At 38.3% G+C, this 16,721-nt stretch overlaps 1 protein-coding gene across 4 annotated transcripts in view; it reads right to left on the bottom strand.

Moving 5' to 3' along the window:
- rap1gapa (RAP1 GTPase activating protein a) overlaps positions 1-10,646 on the bottom strand; it is a 43,015-nt gene extending 32,369 nt beyond the window's left edge. Inside the window, exon 1 of one of the 4 annotated variants that reach the window (XM_017305867.1) lies at positions 10,616-10,646. The gene's annotated coding sequence lies outside the window, so the exon portion shown is untranslated. Of the gene's footprint in view, positions 1-1,519; positions 1,982-10,615 lie in introns of those variants that run through there. The other 3 variants (XM_017305865.1, XM_017305866.1, XM_017305868.1) reach the window with 3 other exon arrangements.
- Between the last annotated feature and the right edge of the window lie 6,075 nt (positions 10,647-16,721).

Genomic DNA, 16,721 nt, shown 5'->3' with positions numbered 1-16,721 from the left:
TCTCCCACAATGTGGAGTCACATTGCCTCTGCTCCTAACATACATATTTAACAACTGCTCAAGGCATAGATGACCAAAGAATATTTTTATTACAAATGTTTTCTAAAGAGAAATTATCATCAGCTAAAATCCAAGCACAACAAAGATTGAGTAAAAATTACATTTCAGAAATCCTCCACAGAATTCTAATTTCAATTTTAATCTTTTACCTTTGTGACTAAATAACAATATGTATWTATGTTACTCTAATATTAACAAGCATTTTTTTGCTAATAATTAAAAGACTAAACATTTCTGGGTGTTTATTTTCACCTTTCTTTTAATTTAAAGAGCTGCAAATAAAAATACTTCATCTACCAGGGGACACAACATGAAAAGCTTCATATTTATTCAAACGTTTTCTCTCTTCTCTAATTCAGTCAAGTTGCAAATTGCTGATGGCAAAGCTGTTTTCACGCGTCCTTTGTTCTAAACTTAACCAGGTTGGCTTYTTCTCCACAACAACTTTGATGAATGTGCACTGACAGGGGGCCACTTTCTGCTGAAGTTTGCTTAATGAATTAAGTCAGTTTAAAAAAGCATGAAAGACGACCTGAAATTATCCCRATGCATTAATAATAGAAACGGAATCTAAATATTGCTGTCTTTGATGATGAAAGAAAGCTGAAGCCCCAGCAGTGAAAAATKTATCATTTCCCCTGCATGTAGAAGGTGTTATGCACTCCAGAAAAAGTAATATTCAGAGCACAACCTTTTGAGAAATGAACGCTTTTGAGCCAAAAGCGATTAATTCTTCAAAATTACAATGGCGGTATGGCAGAGGGAATGCTTGGAGCTGCTGTAGAGGTTGTGGAAAAGACAAACAGTGATTTAAATCTGGGCTCACATTTGTTGAGTGCACTCGGATTCAAATGTAGGTGAAGAAAACAGAGCATGAATCATTAACATCCAGCGCTGCCTCAAAGCTATTACACAACGAGCGACTGTGCAATAAAGAAAGCATCCAAATRAAATGGGAACAATTCTGAACATGATCCGGTTCTCAAGATAACAAGAAACCACATCTTCCCGAGCAGCTCTCCCCACGGGAGGTCAATACGACCGGGCATCAGCTGCCCTGAACTCTTCATTCTCACTGATCCTCCGCAGATCGATGGAGAASACAGAGACACTAAGGTTTGCATGCACACATTAGGGGTAAATTTATGACTGAAAGTCAATTTAAAGAATATGTAGTGTAGGAAATATTGGTGCAAACTTGCACTCATAAAAATGAGACAAACTGGAGAAAACAAATTGTTAGAAAGATTAAGATCTAAACAAGAGTTAAAAATCTCAACTTCCAACTCCCTSTTCATAAACGTGAGCTGCACCACAAGAGCCCAGATCGGTTCGCTGCACAAACACCACTTCAAATTACATAACACACCCCAGCTGGTTAACGGGAGCAGCACAAAAACCGTCCGGAGAATCACGGGGACAGCCTGACGTCCAGCTCAGAGCAGAGCTGCAAACTTACTCACACAGAGAGAGTGGCTGCAGAAAGCCAGGCGCTCCCCGTRAAGTCCGGACAGCGACCCGCACTCTGGACCGATGACTCACCGTCTGAGCCTCCCCCTCCTCCTGCCTGAGCTCGGTGATCCTCTCTGTCTCTGCTGCTCYGCTCAGCTCACTCACTCGCTCCTCATCCGTCGCTCACCTGCTGGCCTCACTCTCAGCTCTTCAGACTGCAATGTACTCCCAGCCAGCATCCTCCCTTACTCTCCTCCTTTCCTCTCAACCCTCCCACTCACACCCCTCTCCTCTTCACCACTCTCTTTCTCTCACACACTCCTAAACACGCATCTGCACTCGTTGTCTTTTCCTACATTGCGTCTACATCCTTCATTCATGTTTGAAACCTGAAGCTCCACTACAGTCCCACTGAGCCTATAATACTTGCTGCCCTTCCACCCGTCAAAGTAGCGACCCTCCCCCCATTTCAGCTGCTCGGAAAGAGAAAGTAGGGATTATTGAGGGAAAGGGGCTAGCCCTCAATCCCATGCTGTCTTATGAGCTTGGAAGAGCTGTTGCTAGGGCAACCAACATGGGCTACATGTTGAAAAAAAAACACACGTACATGATCATTCATGATCATAAAAACACAGTCACGGTTACATTTATTGGCACTACTGGTAGTATTTGTAAAAAGCCTTAAAATATAAGAATTATTTTCATCACGTATTAGGTGAAAAACRTTTATTACAATTATTACTACCAACACTTAGAAGATGAAAGAGAGGTTTTATGTATATAGCACTTTTTTATATAGCACTTCAAGGCAGTTYAAAGTGCTTTACATGAATTAGAAGAAAAACAACACAAGCACAATAACAAGCAAAGCAAATGAAAAACTAGACTTTAAAATGTTCCAGTTGTTCAGGGTTGCTAAGTAGATAGTATTTTCTAAGTTTGTTCTAGATTAGTAAAGTATAAAGTTAAATGTTGGTCCTCCATGTTTGATTCTTGTTCAGGGATACTAAGTACTYCACAATTTTATTGACCGAATGTCATTCGATTCGCCATGACGGACGCCGAAAGTGAGGATTGCTTTGTCAGTTTATTCGTGGCTTCTACTTGTTCGAGTCCARCTAATTTGTCTGTGAACGTAACACACCTGTATGGGGCTCATAGACGGCGGGATTTACAAAAGTCCGACACAACTAGCTTAGAAAGCGACCCATACCTCCTCTCTCCTGATGTGTTGATCAAATTACCGACTTTGCCTGAATTCACACCACATCATTTATATCACTATGTCGTAAACAGTATTTTCCTTACAATGGAGCATCCTTAAAACGTACAGAAAACAAGAGGCTAACCAGTTTTTTCCATGCATGCTAGGCTACATGATGTTGCGGCATTGTCTCCATGGTTACCAACGGTTAGATTCGAACCTTCTCCACAATGCGATATTTCATATCTTTCGATAATCMTACTTACTGCGATAAGTAAGATAATCATACTTACTTATAAAGTACATAAACGTTAGTCTTCTTACCTTGTATAACGTGTTCGCTGCAAATCCTCGATTACATCGAAGGTTGCTGCACGGTCATTATTAAATCTGTGACAATTTTTTACTGCGAAATCAACCATAAAGGCCATAATATCGCCTTTATGGCGATATTATGGCCATAAAGGCGATAATATTTATGGCGATATTATCGCCATATAGGCTTTACAGGAGCGCGTTGGTTGTTTTTACGTCCGTCATGGCGGAGCGGGCTGCGTTTAGAAGAGAGTGATGTCACGTGCAAATGGGTCGATAACTTTTCACATACTCTTGAGCATACAGAGGATTGTTGACCATTTTTCTTCCTACCAACTTCCTTGCTTTATGCCTGAAACCATTCTGAATTYATGTTAGTATGGGATTATTGTCATGACATACGAGTTGTTTTGTTGAAAGAAAATGGGCTCTCCGATGGATCATATTTAAATCCCAGGAAAACATAAAGTTGCAGATTAATATTATAAACATTGATCAACTTTTAAAAGTTAAGCAAATATTTATTATTAAATGATTCTCAGGGGCACAAATAACTGAAAGTTGTTAAAAAAAAAGCTACTTACTTTAATGGCTTATTTCAAGGCTTCTTTTCACGTGTCTTTTCCTGCAGTGCCACACACATTATTTTTCTCACATTTGTCCAAAAAAAGTATATGAAACAGTGTGATTTTGTTTAACATTAAACTCCCAAAGGTTGAACAAGCATTGCAACTTCCATAAAGCTCATTGTGCAGAATGAGAATCCCTGAGTGGGGAGGTTTTTAATTACTATAATGAGTCTGATGAAATCCCCTGTGAGCATGTGCGTTTCCTGCACTACTCTGACATCCACAGTTCCCATGAGACCCCCGACTAATGTCAGAAGCTGTGCCTTTTTATGCCGAACCTTTTCCCGTCATTCTGCTCCTCAGGCGGCCTCTTATAGTCGGTACCTGAACTGAGGTCCGGTGTGTGTGCGGTGTGCGTTTTGTGTGTCAGACATGAGCAGATAATAAGGGATTACAGCACAGCCCTCATGCCGGGCTCTATTAGGAGCTGCTGCGTACGGAAACAAACAAATACTGCTGGTGTCATCCAAAGCTTGATGGATTAGAAAGCAAGCTGAAAAATTTAAACAAGCCTAACAATTTGTCAGATTCCAGTACGTTTTTATTCGTAAAACGAGGTAAGAGGGTTGTCCTTTTTATTTTCTTAAAAAGCAGGCCAAAATTTGGATGGGTTGATTGAGTCCTTTGAGCTTACAGATAAAAAAGCATGATCTAATAAGAATGACCTGCCTAAAATCTGATTAAATTTAGCTGGATTTTTGCCATGGATCAGTGCGGCGGGCTCATACCAATTCTGGGACAGATTACTCACATCATAAAAAAAATACAAAAATAATATAAAGATAGAAAATGAAAAGACAGAGTCTTGTAGAGCTTTGTGTTTTGCTTGTGTGGACACGGATAGTTGGTTTTAAACTGACAGCACCCTCCTGTTTCCATGTCCTCTGCAGAGACCCAGAGGTAATCCCTTCCGCCTGACCTCACTATCAGGGATTCCCATCCCATTAGCCCAGTGAAATGGCCCCTGCTCCTTCCCCTCTGCTCGAATCCTTGGAGAATCGCTGCCGTCCCAAAGTTTTCCCATCATGCACCTCCTGTATCCTCGCCTCACCTCTCAGTTTCAGCTTTGGGAAGCTTTTCTCAATCAAAAAAGTGTTAGATAACATCCTTTGAGACTGAAGCTCAAATGATGCTAAAGCTCGCTGRATCCCGTAATTCCAAAGGGATTACAGCCAGACAAACAAAAGAGTCAGGATGTGTGCTCAATGTGAAACAAGTGTCAATGACTTATTGGAATTATATATAATAAAAAAATTAAAGTTGAATTAATTAACAAGCGCATGTTTGCTATGAGGAGAGATTTAATTWGTACTTTTGAGCCTTAGGAGTGGAGGAAGGTTTGGGGACTGGGGTATGACAAACAATAATGAGTCACAGGAGGCATGCTGCGAAACAGCACTGAGCATCATCCCAGAAAAGTTTTCTTACTTCCTCTCCTTATGCACATAAAGAGCTATTACAAAAGTGTTCATAATTTTTAGTTTTATGATCGTTTGTCATATTTTAGCTACAAATTTTGTGTAGTTTATTGGGGTTTTGTGATGTTGAAGCAAAACTGGAGGGATGTTTTTTTATAAGATTGAGTTTCTAACAACTTTACATCTGAATACATAAATATTTGCTCTTTCTAAACCGGCGACCCCCCCAGAACCACACATGGTAAAAAGTTCACGCGGGGTTCACTCAACGCCTCAAACTCCAGGAGRGTTCAAAGTCTGGTTATTCATTTTTAACTAGCTTTACTGCATAGACACCATATAGCCACACCTCGCTTACAGAAACAGTAGCAAGCCACCAAATAAACAAAAGTAAAACTGGTCAATAAAATGTAATTTTAGGCCCACACCAACATGCACACAGATGTGGACTACGTACAGGATGTTTTGACACAAAAGACCTTTTCTGTCTCCACAATTTTGTTGATAATTTAGTTAAAGAGGGTTAAATAATAAAAAAATCCAATAACTATTTTCTTTTTTCTGTTTTTTTACTTAAAGGAAAATCTCAAGGTTCGCAGAGTGTGTACAGCTACAGGTGCTACTGGTCTGACTGTCTCTCAGATTAATATTCTCCTTGACCTCCTCAAATTATTTGAAGAGTCACATCTTGGTTGGTTTGCACTTGTGTCCACTCTTTCCATTTTGAGAAGAAAACTTTATCAGTGACGTGTCGGCTATGTTCCTAAATCTCATTAGATTGTTAGCTAATGTCAGCTAACAAACCTCTGAGGCCTTCAGAGGACAGCTGGGTTTACGCTGATATTAATTTACACATAAATGGACTCCATTTACCAATTAAGAGATTTGTCCAGCCAGCTGGTTACACTGGAATTTATTTCGGGGTATCTGAGAAAAGGCAACTGAATACAAATTAAAAAATATTTGAATTTGCGGAGAATTTTTTTCATCCATTTATCATTTTCCTTTAATTCATACACACTACTGAGTCTTGGTCTGTCATGTAAAATCTCAAAAAAAWWTTTTTTTTGATATTTATGGTAGTRGCATGACAAACTGGAAAACATCGATATTAACACTTTTTCAAGCCATGAATTAATAGAGTTACATAAATGTTTTACAATAAATAAAWAAACCTAATCATAAGTTTTCAAGCAGCATGATGTTAAAGGCTTTCCCTGCTGGGTTTATATGCTTTAAAGCCTGCCTCTCCTCACACTTAAACAAATTATCTGGTTTAATCAGGACATTTGCAAGGCAAAAAAAGGAGTGCCAGTCACATCCAAGCTTAAGTGAACTCTGCACCCCTACCAAGGTTTCTCTGCAGTTTGTCTGAGCCCTGCTGTGGCTTTGATTGTGATTGTTTTGACAATCATGCAGCATGCTAGATAATGAAACTATAAGGTTGATGTACTGTACRGGATTTCAAGTCAAGCWGAAAGACRAAGCATATTTATGGTAAAAAGTTATTTTAAAATTTGGTCATTGACATAATCAGGTCATATTGGAGGTCATTTAGCCAAACAACAGGACCAATAAAAGGTGATTGTTTAGATTTATTGTTTAGATAATTTTTCGTCTTCTTAAGGAATCCAAAGTCTTAAGGGACTAAACACTAAAATTTGTGGTTGCAATGTGATCAAAGGTAGATAATCTCAAAGGTTATGGATATATTTGTAAGATCTTTTTTTTCCCTAAAGAACCTGTCATAAAAATAAAATATTTTTGCATATATATGATGGGAAAATTAAAAAATAAATAAATAAATAGTGCAGAAAAATAACTAAATTGTCCTAAGACTATCATGGATTTATGTGGATTTCTATTTGGCTTCTTTCCAATTCTGCAAGCAGCTTCATCATAAAGTCTTCACAATCTCCCAAAGCTCAAGTCTCCTATTTCTTAATAGCATTAGGACCTGAGCAGACGGGTTCCTTGCAACACTTTGCTGTCTTCTTCTTCTAGGTGTCTCCACCTTGCAGGCATCAATTACTTTAATTTTCAGAGTGCTTGGCAGCTTCTTAGTGAAGCCCATTGGTTTTGATTGTTGAGGCAAGGTTTGCAAAATCAAATTATCTTTAAAGGCCTGGCCTTACTTTAAGTGCAAGGGAATATAAACAGTGTGGTGAGTTTTTTTTAAATGGATTCATCAAAACCTGCAGCTCCTACCACAGGAAGCCATGTTTCATAACAAATATCTGTTGTCTAATAGATGATGTTGATTCTAACACTTCCAGTTTAAAGTCTCTTTATATTTTTTTGGAAAGAAACCCCTGGGACATTTCTGTCAAAGAGATGTTCGCTATCAAACACTTTTGGTTGTTTGGTGATATTGAAACTACAATCTGGTACTGGTGTGCAGTACATACTCATTTCTTTTAATAAAGAGAAACAGGGCATATGTTTTTTTCTTATTTGCGGTGGAAAAGATGAAACGTCCTTCAGCGCTCTGCCTTACCACACCAGTCACTTCACATTTAATGTCAATAAACTGGCTCCAAAAGGAAAATAGTGTCCCCAAGAACATATCCTGAAGGACAGAGCCATCAATAAAGAGACAGGTCCTGTCTCCTAAATACCTGAGGATACCTTGTCTCAACTCAAGTCCAAAACATCTCTGCAGTACAAACAAAAGTTTCTGCAGGTTAAGAGGAAAACTTTAAAACTGAAAAGCTGCAAAATTCCGATAACATAAATTTCAAACGTCCGGTCATTGTCGTCTGRCTCTTATCTCCGCCTTCAGTAGCCGGCTGTCATCTGAGCTTTATGTTTTTTTAAAGACATCTGTTACTGGTGCCCGGATGATGGATGACACGGCAGCACTTGGATTACTGAGACGAGCAGAACCAGGGGCGAGCTTGTCACTCCCGTGCTATATTTGGTCGGACAGCAGGAGACTCGCAAGGAGAAAGTCTTGTCTTCATCGGCCTTGACAGCGTGCTCTCCCACAACGGTCGCTCTTTCAGACAGCTCAGCTAGACGCGCGCTGATCGGTGTGAACGAGTGAACTGACACCCGTCACAACTTCACGCGTGGCAGGAAGAGGAATATTTGGAGACCGGGCAGTAAACATAAACACAGAGGTGTTTACKGTGACACCTTTCTAGTATCGATTAGCACAATCAGAGGTGTGATGAATTGAATTTGAAGTCCATTCAAAAACAAGAATCCTTTAAAACTAGAAGATGGACATGTTTTGACTTAAGAAAATAGGTCTGGACAGAAAGCGGCAGTATTTAACTTSAGAAGTGATAAGAGAAAATCAGAGTTAGGATTTCCACCCAACCCATGAAAACGGATACTAACTTCTTAAGTCTTGTCTAAATTGTTAATTTCCAGCAAAAGAGACACCAAAATGTTGGTCAAAAGTTAAGCTCCATGCTTTCAGAAAGTAGCACATGTATGGCAGCAGCGGCATCAGCAGAGCTCTTTCAAACAGTAGGCAGGGAGAAACCAGCTCCAGTAATCCATCCATCATGCTTCAGGGACAAAGGGCCAGAGTGCACTTTGTGTCTGGATGTATGTTCATTTGTGCAGAGATAGAGAAGGAGAGAGGCCCCTCCGAGAAYGTCTCAGTGTAGCCATTATCCACACTAACCCTCCTCTCCCATTTCCTCCCATCGAGGGAGCTTAGCAAGACCGGATTACAACCAATTACAGCCCTCCCTGGAGAGCATGAAAACAGGGCTGGAGGATCATCTATTTATTGTGTATGACCCACCAGATGGGAGATGGTCATTTAACGTTTAATCAGCTATAAGACCCAGAAAACTGAACAATTTCTGACACTGAATACATGGAACAGATTAAGAACAATTACCCACTGAGAGCACATGTAGCATGCTGAGCTTTAGATTAGAAATTAGTTCACAATGAAACAAGGTCTCTACTTTCCTAAGCCTTACAGCTGCAGTATGTAACGTTTTAAAAATTATATTTTTTACATATCCTCCTCCCCCTTGCTTTCTGCTGTGCACCAGCTAGCAGAGACTGTTGTTAATKCTAATGCTAATTAGCATGSAGACTGATGATGGCGGAGATTTTCTGTAATGGTGAGTTGCTTCTTCACAATTAGCGCATTAAACAGCATCTACATGTGATTGATTGACAGCTCTAAGACCCTCCTCCTGGCTCTGATTGGTGGGTTTTGGTTGGGAGTGGTGCATTTCTTCAGTCGGCAATAGTAGCTCAAGGAGGAGGTGGATGAGATTGATCTTTTCACAGATTATCTGTCTCATCAACCCATYGGTGAAAAGATGGCGACCTCCATGGGTGAAAAATATAACAAGCGATGTACATTTTAGAAGTAATTATGAGTTTTGGCATATCACAAACAGCATTTTTTTTAGGTAATAGGAAAATTGCAACATATTTAGGTTAACATGTTCAAGTAATCCTGGATTCTTTAATGCTCAATTCTGATTTTTTGTGAAATCTGACTTTTTTGTTGTTGCYGTTTTTGCTTGGTCGTTCACAGTATATGTCATTTTTATGTTATCTTGTTAATCTTATTTTAATATATATAATTTAACACTTTAAGACCTTTTTTGTGTGAACGTTTGATGCTGCTACTACACCTGAATTTCCTTTTTGTGCGACAGTAAAGGCCATTTCTATTCTTTTGTGTTGTAAGATGATGACTGTAATCAGGCGGTTTAAAYGTTGCCACAAACAACAAGTTTTGCAGTCACCGTTTCTCCTGTGAATCTGTTCCCATTACGGTAAAAGGTTATAGTGACACAGTGAAAAGGTGCCAACCCATCCATCCTGCAGTGTTTTCTGAATTTTAAAGAGAGACTCGTATTATCCTACTTTTCTTCTTTGATGTAAAGCAGACATGACCATCTCTCTTCATCGAGTCACCTCATCCAGTCTTTTATCCTCCCCTCCCTCTTCATTCTCTTATCTCCTGTGCTGTTTTGTATTCAGTTTTCGATCTTCCTCTCTATCTCTATTGCCTTCTTTAGAGACAATGCGGGCATTAGGTTTGAGGCAGCTGCAGCCGACGGACAGACAGGCTGCAGCCGATGCAAACTGGGCCAGTCACTGAGTAATTCAGGCCTGGCTGTCAAGAGCGATCCCCCTMTATCTGTATTCCAGTGGGAAGGTGTGATGATTTCTGTGGTAAAGTACCACTCAGTGGTACCCTCGCTGTGTTCCTGCCGCGGCGTGCTCACATCCCTGTCGGCCTGTGTGTGTCACACACGGCTCTCTCTAACCTTGGCAGCTCTGCACAAACAGCAGSATGGACTGATCCGCTCTACCTTTCACAGCCTCATTCGTCTTACTTACAGTGGAGCTGGTGGATAGATCCACACATTCGTACATCACAAGGACAGTCTGAGTCACCAACACTGAACTCCACTCCAGAGAGACGCAACCTTTTCAAACCGGGTTGGGGTTTTTTTTTTTTAAAAGATCTTGTAAAATGTAGCTTCCTTTATTCTGTTCAGAGTGCTGTCACAAAGTATTTAGATTGAAATCAATGAAGTACTCACCAAATACTTCTTGCCTTGGAGAAGGTCTTGTCCACTCTTAAAAAAGCACAAAACAGAAAAAGCATTACACTCACTTTATAGTTTTCATTGTCACTCTCTTTCAGATTATTTACTCTAAGATAGATTAAAAATAGCAGATAAAAAGTGCATTTTAAAGGCTCCATTGTACGGAAGAGGATTAGGGACAATGTTTCTAGACGTGCGCCGCTCAGGGTGGCAGCATGTTGGAGTAGCTCTGTACTCATTCAAAAAATATTTATTTTTTTTATTGACAACTGTTTCTTCTTGTTTTGGATGCCGTGTACCTGGACTGATTTTTGGCAGTAGTTCTTATTCTTTGCTCTTTTGTTAGGATGCATATTTTATTTCCCTCTGGAATCAATAAAGTATTTTTAAATTTTTAATWAAAATTTTTTTGGGGAAAAACCTTTTTCACAGAATCAGAATTGTTTAAATTGTTTATGCACCATCAAACAAATCCAGCCGAGATTCAGGACAGGCTTTCAGTATAAATAAAGTGGGAGTTTACAAATACCATAACAAAGAAGATGTAGTTATGTGATCATTTTTATATGTTAATGTTGGATTTAGAATTAGAAATCTGAGATTAAAGTCAGATTATTTTTTTCCAGTGGCACTAATCCTCTTCCGTACCACTTGAAGCAGTTCTTCAATGAAACTTTTTATTAACCGTCAAAAGCACATCAGCATTACCTGCTGGCACATAAATTAACCCTGGAGAAAAGATTTCATGTGTCAGTTCAGATCAACTGGAATGTTATATGGTTTTGATTTACTGGGAGTATCAAGGAAGTGAAAGTAAGGCGACTCCTTAAAGACTTGAGAAATGCTTTTGCATTGCACACATTTTAGCCAACCTCATCTGAAAAAGCTAAAATAGCTCCACTGAACTGCCTCTTGCCRTCTGTTGAAGTCGCATTTTCAAGAAATAGATGCTGATTATTTCTCTGTGTTTTTCTTTTTAAGACAAGGTGAATTTTATCCTGGTTGAGTTTTAGCTGTAAGGCTCATAACTCACTGTCAAAACCAGAAAAAAAAAAAACGTGTCATTTGTTCCTGAATCAGACCCTAAATCTCATTATACTGATTGCTTTTGTGGCCTTTCATGGCCTCTGTCGCATCCCTCCTTTGTCTTCTCTGAGCCGTATGTGCAGGCGTGCGCTAAGATCTTCAGGCAGGTCTTTCTGCACTTGAAGTCAAGACCCCAAGGATCTGGTAAGACCTGCCAGAAGAAATCAGGTCAGACGAATCATTGCCCTCTTTTATATCCCAACTTTAAGCATTTTTTCATTTGACAGCCTGTCCCGATTTGTATCTTCCTTATTCTGACACCAAACTATTTATTTAATATCAGAATATTTTCAACATAATCTTTTAGCAACCAAGTCTTCATTTATTACATGCTTTGATTTGTTTTTGTGGCTTTGTCATTGGCATGTATTGATTGAATTTTTCCCACAATTGCTTCCCATTAATTTTCATAAATAGTTTTTTTTTTTTTACTAGTGATTTTCACTATGTAAATGCATCAACAGCCAACAGACATTCTGTCCTGTGCTGCATTTTTTTAGTTTTGTAAATATCACATGATTAGGAACATCTATTTGATGCATAAATGGGGATGATCTCTATCAGAGAATGCATATTTTTCTTTTATTGTCAAGAAGGATTTAATTGGAGAAACGAAACAAGATCCTCATATTTCTCTTTGGACCTTTTATTGAAAAACAGCATTTTTTTTTTTACAACAAAACTGGGTCTTTTTATAGATGATTGTTTTGTGAAACATTTTGTGGCTCTGATTTTGATAAATGTTCTATAAATATGGGTCAGTGTAACACCCACACCACAAGCAGTATCATAGTGTGGGAGATTTTGAAGGATGAAAATGTAAAACCACTTTCTGCCAATAGATGGCAGTGCATGTACAGAAGAAAAATCCCTCAGTCCAGAAGGATTAGCTTTGAAAACGCCTCTAAAGCATTCTTTCATGCTTTTATCAACAGAAATGTCACAGAGATAAAAACAGAGGGAACTTTCCTAATATTGACAGTCACTATGTGATGAAGGTGATTCATGGCTGCAGCTGGTGTAGCAAACATGTAGATGCGACACAGTGAATGTTGTTCTTTTTGCACTTTTCTACCGGTATAAATGTATTATTTGTGAKAAACTCCAGGTTTTCSTGTAATATTTTGATCCTCCATAAATTCAGCTTCATGTCAAGACTCTGCCTGGGCCCCTCCAAAATGCAACTATTTATTCCAGTTATAAGAAAGATGTTGGTTTGAATCAAAACATACTATTTTTAAATTTAAAAATAAATCTTTCAGGAGACCGAATAATTTGGGGATTAGGTTGATTTGTGGAATTCATAAGATTAAAATGTTGATCTTCTGAGTCAGAATCTAATGGAAAAGTTGTCTCCAACAACATTATAGTTTTATTGACCGTTTGCCCGTAACTTAACCACTCGACGCGCCATGACGGACGTCGGAATAAGGGACCATAGTGTTGACAGAGCGACAGAAATAGTTTTCCCAAGTTATTTATTCCAGTTTAACCATGGCTTCTGCTTGTTTGAGTCTGAGTCTGTGAACGTAAATCAATCGGTTGGGCCTCATAGATGGTTGGATTTACAAATGTTTGAAACAGTTAAAAACCGATTCATACCTCCTGACTCTTGACGTGTTGATCAAATTACCGACTTTGCCTGAATTCACACCACATTATTTACATCACTATGTCATAAATAGCGATCCCCTTAAACCGCAGAAGCCTTAAAATGTACAAAAAAACGAGATGCTAACCAGCTTTGTCCATACATGCTAGGCTAACATGACGGGGCGGCATTATCTCCATGGTTACCAATGGTTAGACACGTACCTTCTCCATACTGTAATGCGATATTTGATCTCTTACACTTACTTAAAAAGTATACGAACATTAGTCTTTTTATCTTGTAAAAAGTTTTTTTCCTGCAGGCAACCGTGCAGCTACTTATGGTCATTTTTTAAGGTAAAATCAACTAAATAAATGCAATATTAGGCTACCAGATGWCAGGAGCACATTGGTTATTKTGACGTGATATAAGTTTCAGCAGCAAACTTATTTGTACTCCTGATAGCTTGTATCRCATTAAACTAGTAGCAAAATAAGCAATGTGCAATKCCCATATGGAAACGTTCTTTTAGTGCTTTGATGTACAAAAAAACTGAAGAAGAAAAAAAAAATCAGCAAATCCCATCATTTCYTGACTTATAACTCAGAAGCAGAGTCATTTCCAGTTCTGAGTTTCAACTTACAAGACAAATTTGAAGGRAAGGCAGCACTAACTGGTAGCAAAACAAAAGTAGTATAAAAATAAATGGTCTGCCTTTWTGCCACTTTCATATCTGCTGATCAGACCAGTAACTTTTACACCAGTTAGTTAAAGCAATGTGCCATTTCCACTCATTCTTAAACAGACTGACTGATTATTTATTTATTTATTGTTATTTAATGGAAGTTCACGACAATGAAAAATGAAGASGTTAAATGGGGATAAGCGTATGTTGAGACCGTCAAATTAACAGATCATCTGTCTTCATGTTGAGACACAGAACCCTGTGGCTCAACATCTGCTTCTGTCCATTTATTATAATACAGAAGTAATAATCAGGCCATTATATGRGGATATGTTGTGTTGAAATGAAACATATTTTTGTTATGCAAGAGCAATTTTCTTCTTCAAGGGAAAATGAAAGTGAAATATGAAGCAATCCTTCAAACTATTGTAATTATTTCTACTTATTATCTAAAAGACGAGGAATGAAAGGAATCCAAAGAACAATANTGTTATGCAAGAGCAATTTTCTTCTTCAAGGGAAAATGAAAGTGAAATATGAAGCAATCCTTCAAACTATTGTAATTATTTCTACTTATTATCTAAAAGACGAGGAATGAAAGGAATCCAAAGAACAATARTAAYGGCAAAAACTAGCTTCCAGTTTATTCATTCAACAATAACAAACAAAACCGCAGCCAATCACAATAAGCCCAAAAAGAGGAGACACTGGAACCAAAAGTAAAAAAAAAAAAAAAAAAACTAAGATAGAACTTCTCCTTTTCTGGTGAGAAATTTGCAAAAGAATAAAATGAAAGCTTAAAACTTCCTCCTTATCAGAAAACAGAGTTAGTTACAGGAAACAGAGCCTGGAAGCAGGTAAGAGGGGAACTGAACTCTGGAGAGAAAGTTTGTTTTTGTATGAATCACTTGCAAAAACATTTTTCTGAACTTCCTCCTCTGCCGCTCATCCTTTCTCAAGTTTTATGAAATTCCCATAAAATGAGATCAAGCAGGGTGTGCCGGGAATAAAGAGCAAGGCTCCAAGCGGGAATACCAAAACTTTTGGAGGAAATATTAAATAAACAGTTTGAGTGAATAGAAAAACATAAAACTCAGCAGCTGAGACAGAGMAGAGATACTGCTGCACAAATGATTTGCCAATGAAAGTAGGTTCTAGATAATAACTGTTATATATAAAGTGTTTAAATAAATTATAAAAGTCCTCCTATCCCTTGGATTTGCTCACATATATCACATTTAAAGCTATGATCCACTTAATTTATGTGACAGAACAGCACAAAGCATAACTTTGAAGTTATTCTGAAAATGATAAAAACATTTTTTACATTTGTTACTTCTATTTTAGTGAACTTTATGGCTCTGGAAAAACCTTCCCATCTCCAGTTCGCTTCTTCGGGACACCAGTCACATAAAAAAGTGTGATTTTATCACTAAACTGCACAGAGTAATTGAGATAATCATATTTTATAATTTATTAATATTTACTGATTCTGTCATTGAACAAACGGTGAAGAAAAAAGCAAAACTATCCATCTAGAAAATGTGGACAGTTCGGGGGAATTTTAACATCATTAACTGTAATTTATTGTGACAATAAATCAAAATTCTTATCAWRAACATTTATCATGATAAATCATAATAAATGGTTTTTAATATATTTTTACATATAGAAATCTGAAAATGTCACATACTTTTTATATTTGCCTGTCATTACTCAGAAGTCCCCAAAGAGATTCATGATAGGCCTCAGCTGATCTCAGTTGACCTAGTCAAAGTCCATCCTTTGACTAGGATGGATCCATCCTAACATCTGAATGTGACTTGATCTAAACCCTTCCACTGTAGATCTGGCTGTAGTTTCATTGTCAGCTATCCTCCATGTTTTTTTATGTAAGGGAAAAAGTTCGATCTAATTTGATTTCATATGTTCGCTTTGTGCTCTGTCATTCTTTTTATGGTAATTAGTTGCAGTAAAAACACTTTTATATTTGAAAAAGAAAATCCATCCATCCATCCATTTTCTTACACCCTTGTCCCTTAGTGGGGTCGGGAGGGTTGCTGGTGCCCATCTCCAGCTAACGTTTCGGGCGAGAGGCCGGGGTCACCCTGGACAGGTCACCAGTCTGTCGCAGGGCAACACAGAGACACACAGGACACACAACCATGCACACACACACACACACCTAGGGACAATTTAGAGAGACCAATTAACCTGACAGTCATATTTTTTGACTGTGGGAGGAAACTGGAGTACCCGGAGAAAACCCATGCATGCACAGGGAGAACATGCAAACTCCATGCAGAAAGACCCGGGCCGGGAATCGAACCCAGAACCTTCTTGCGGCAAGGCAACAGCTCTACCAACTGCCCCACTGTGCAGCCCAAAAAAGAAAATAAAAACCATATTTATTTTTCCAGTAAACATAACTTATTTTGTGGTTGTATTGTGAAAAGATATGAAAAAGTRCAAGTTAAGTGAATACTTCTGTAACAAAGTGGAATTTATACCATATTATGTTATACGGAAAGTCAAATGGGTTCATATAATCTGCGTTTTGAGTGAAGTTTTTACACCTAACCCCACTGGGAGAAGTAAGAACAGTCCACAAAAATGACAACGTTTTAAAAGCTTGGCAATACATGCAAATATTACACCAAAAGTATGGTTCCTCCTTGCTCTTAGAAAGGTATCAACCTACCAAGTAGTAGTCATGGAAACAAACATCCATGAGAGAT

Source organism: Poecilia reticulata, linkage group LG7 (genome assembly GCF_000633615.1).
Source record: "Poecilia reticulata strain Guanapo linkage group LG7, Guppy_female_1.0+MT, whole genome shotgun sequence".
NCBI classification, from domain to species: Eukaryota; Metazoa; Chordata; class Actinopteri; order Cyprinodontiformes; family Poeciliidae; genus Poecilia; species Poecilia reticulata.
Note: the sequence above shows the minus strand (reverse complement) of the source record. Positions and strands in the feature narration are given on the sequence as shown.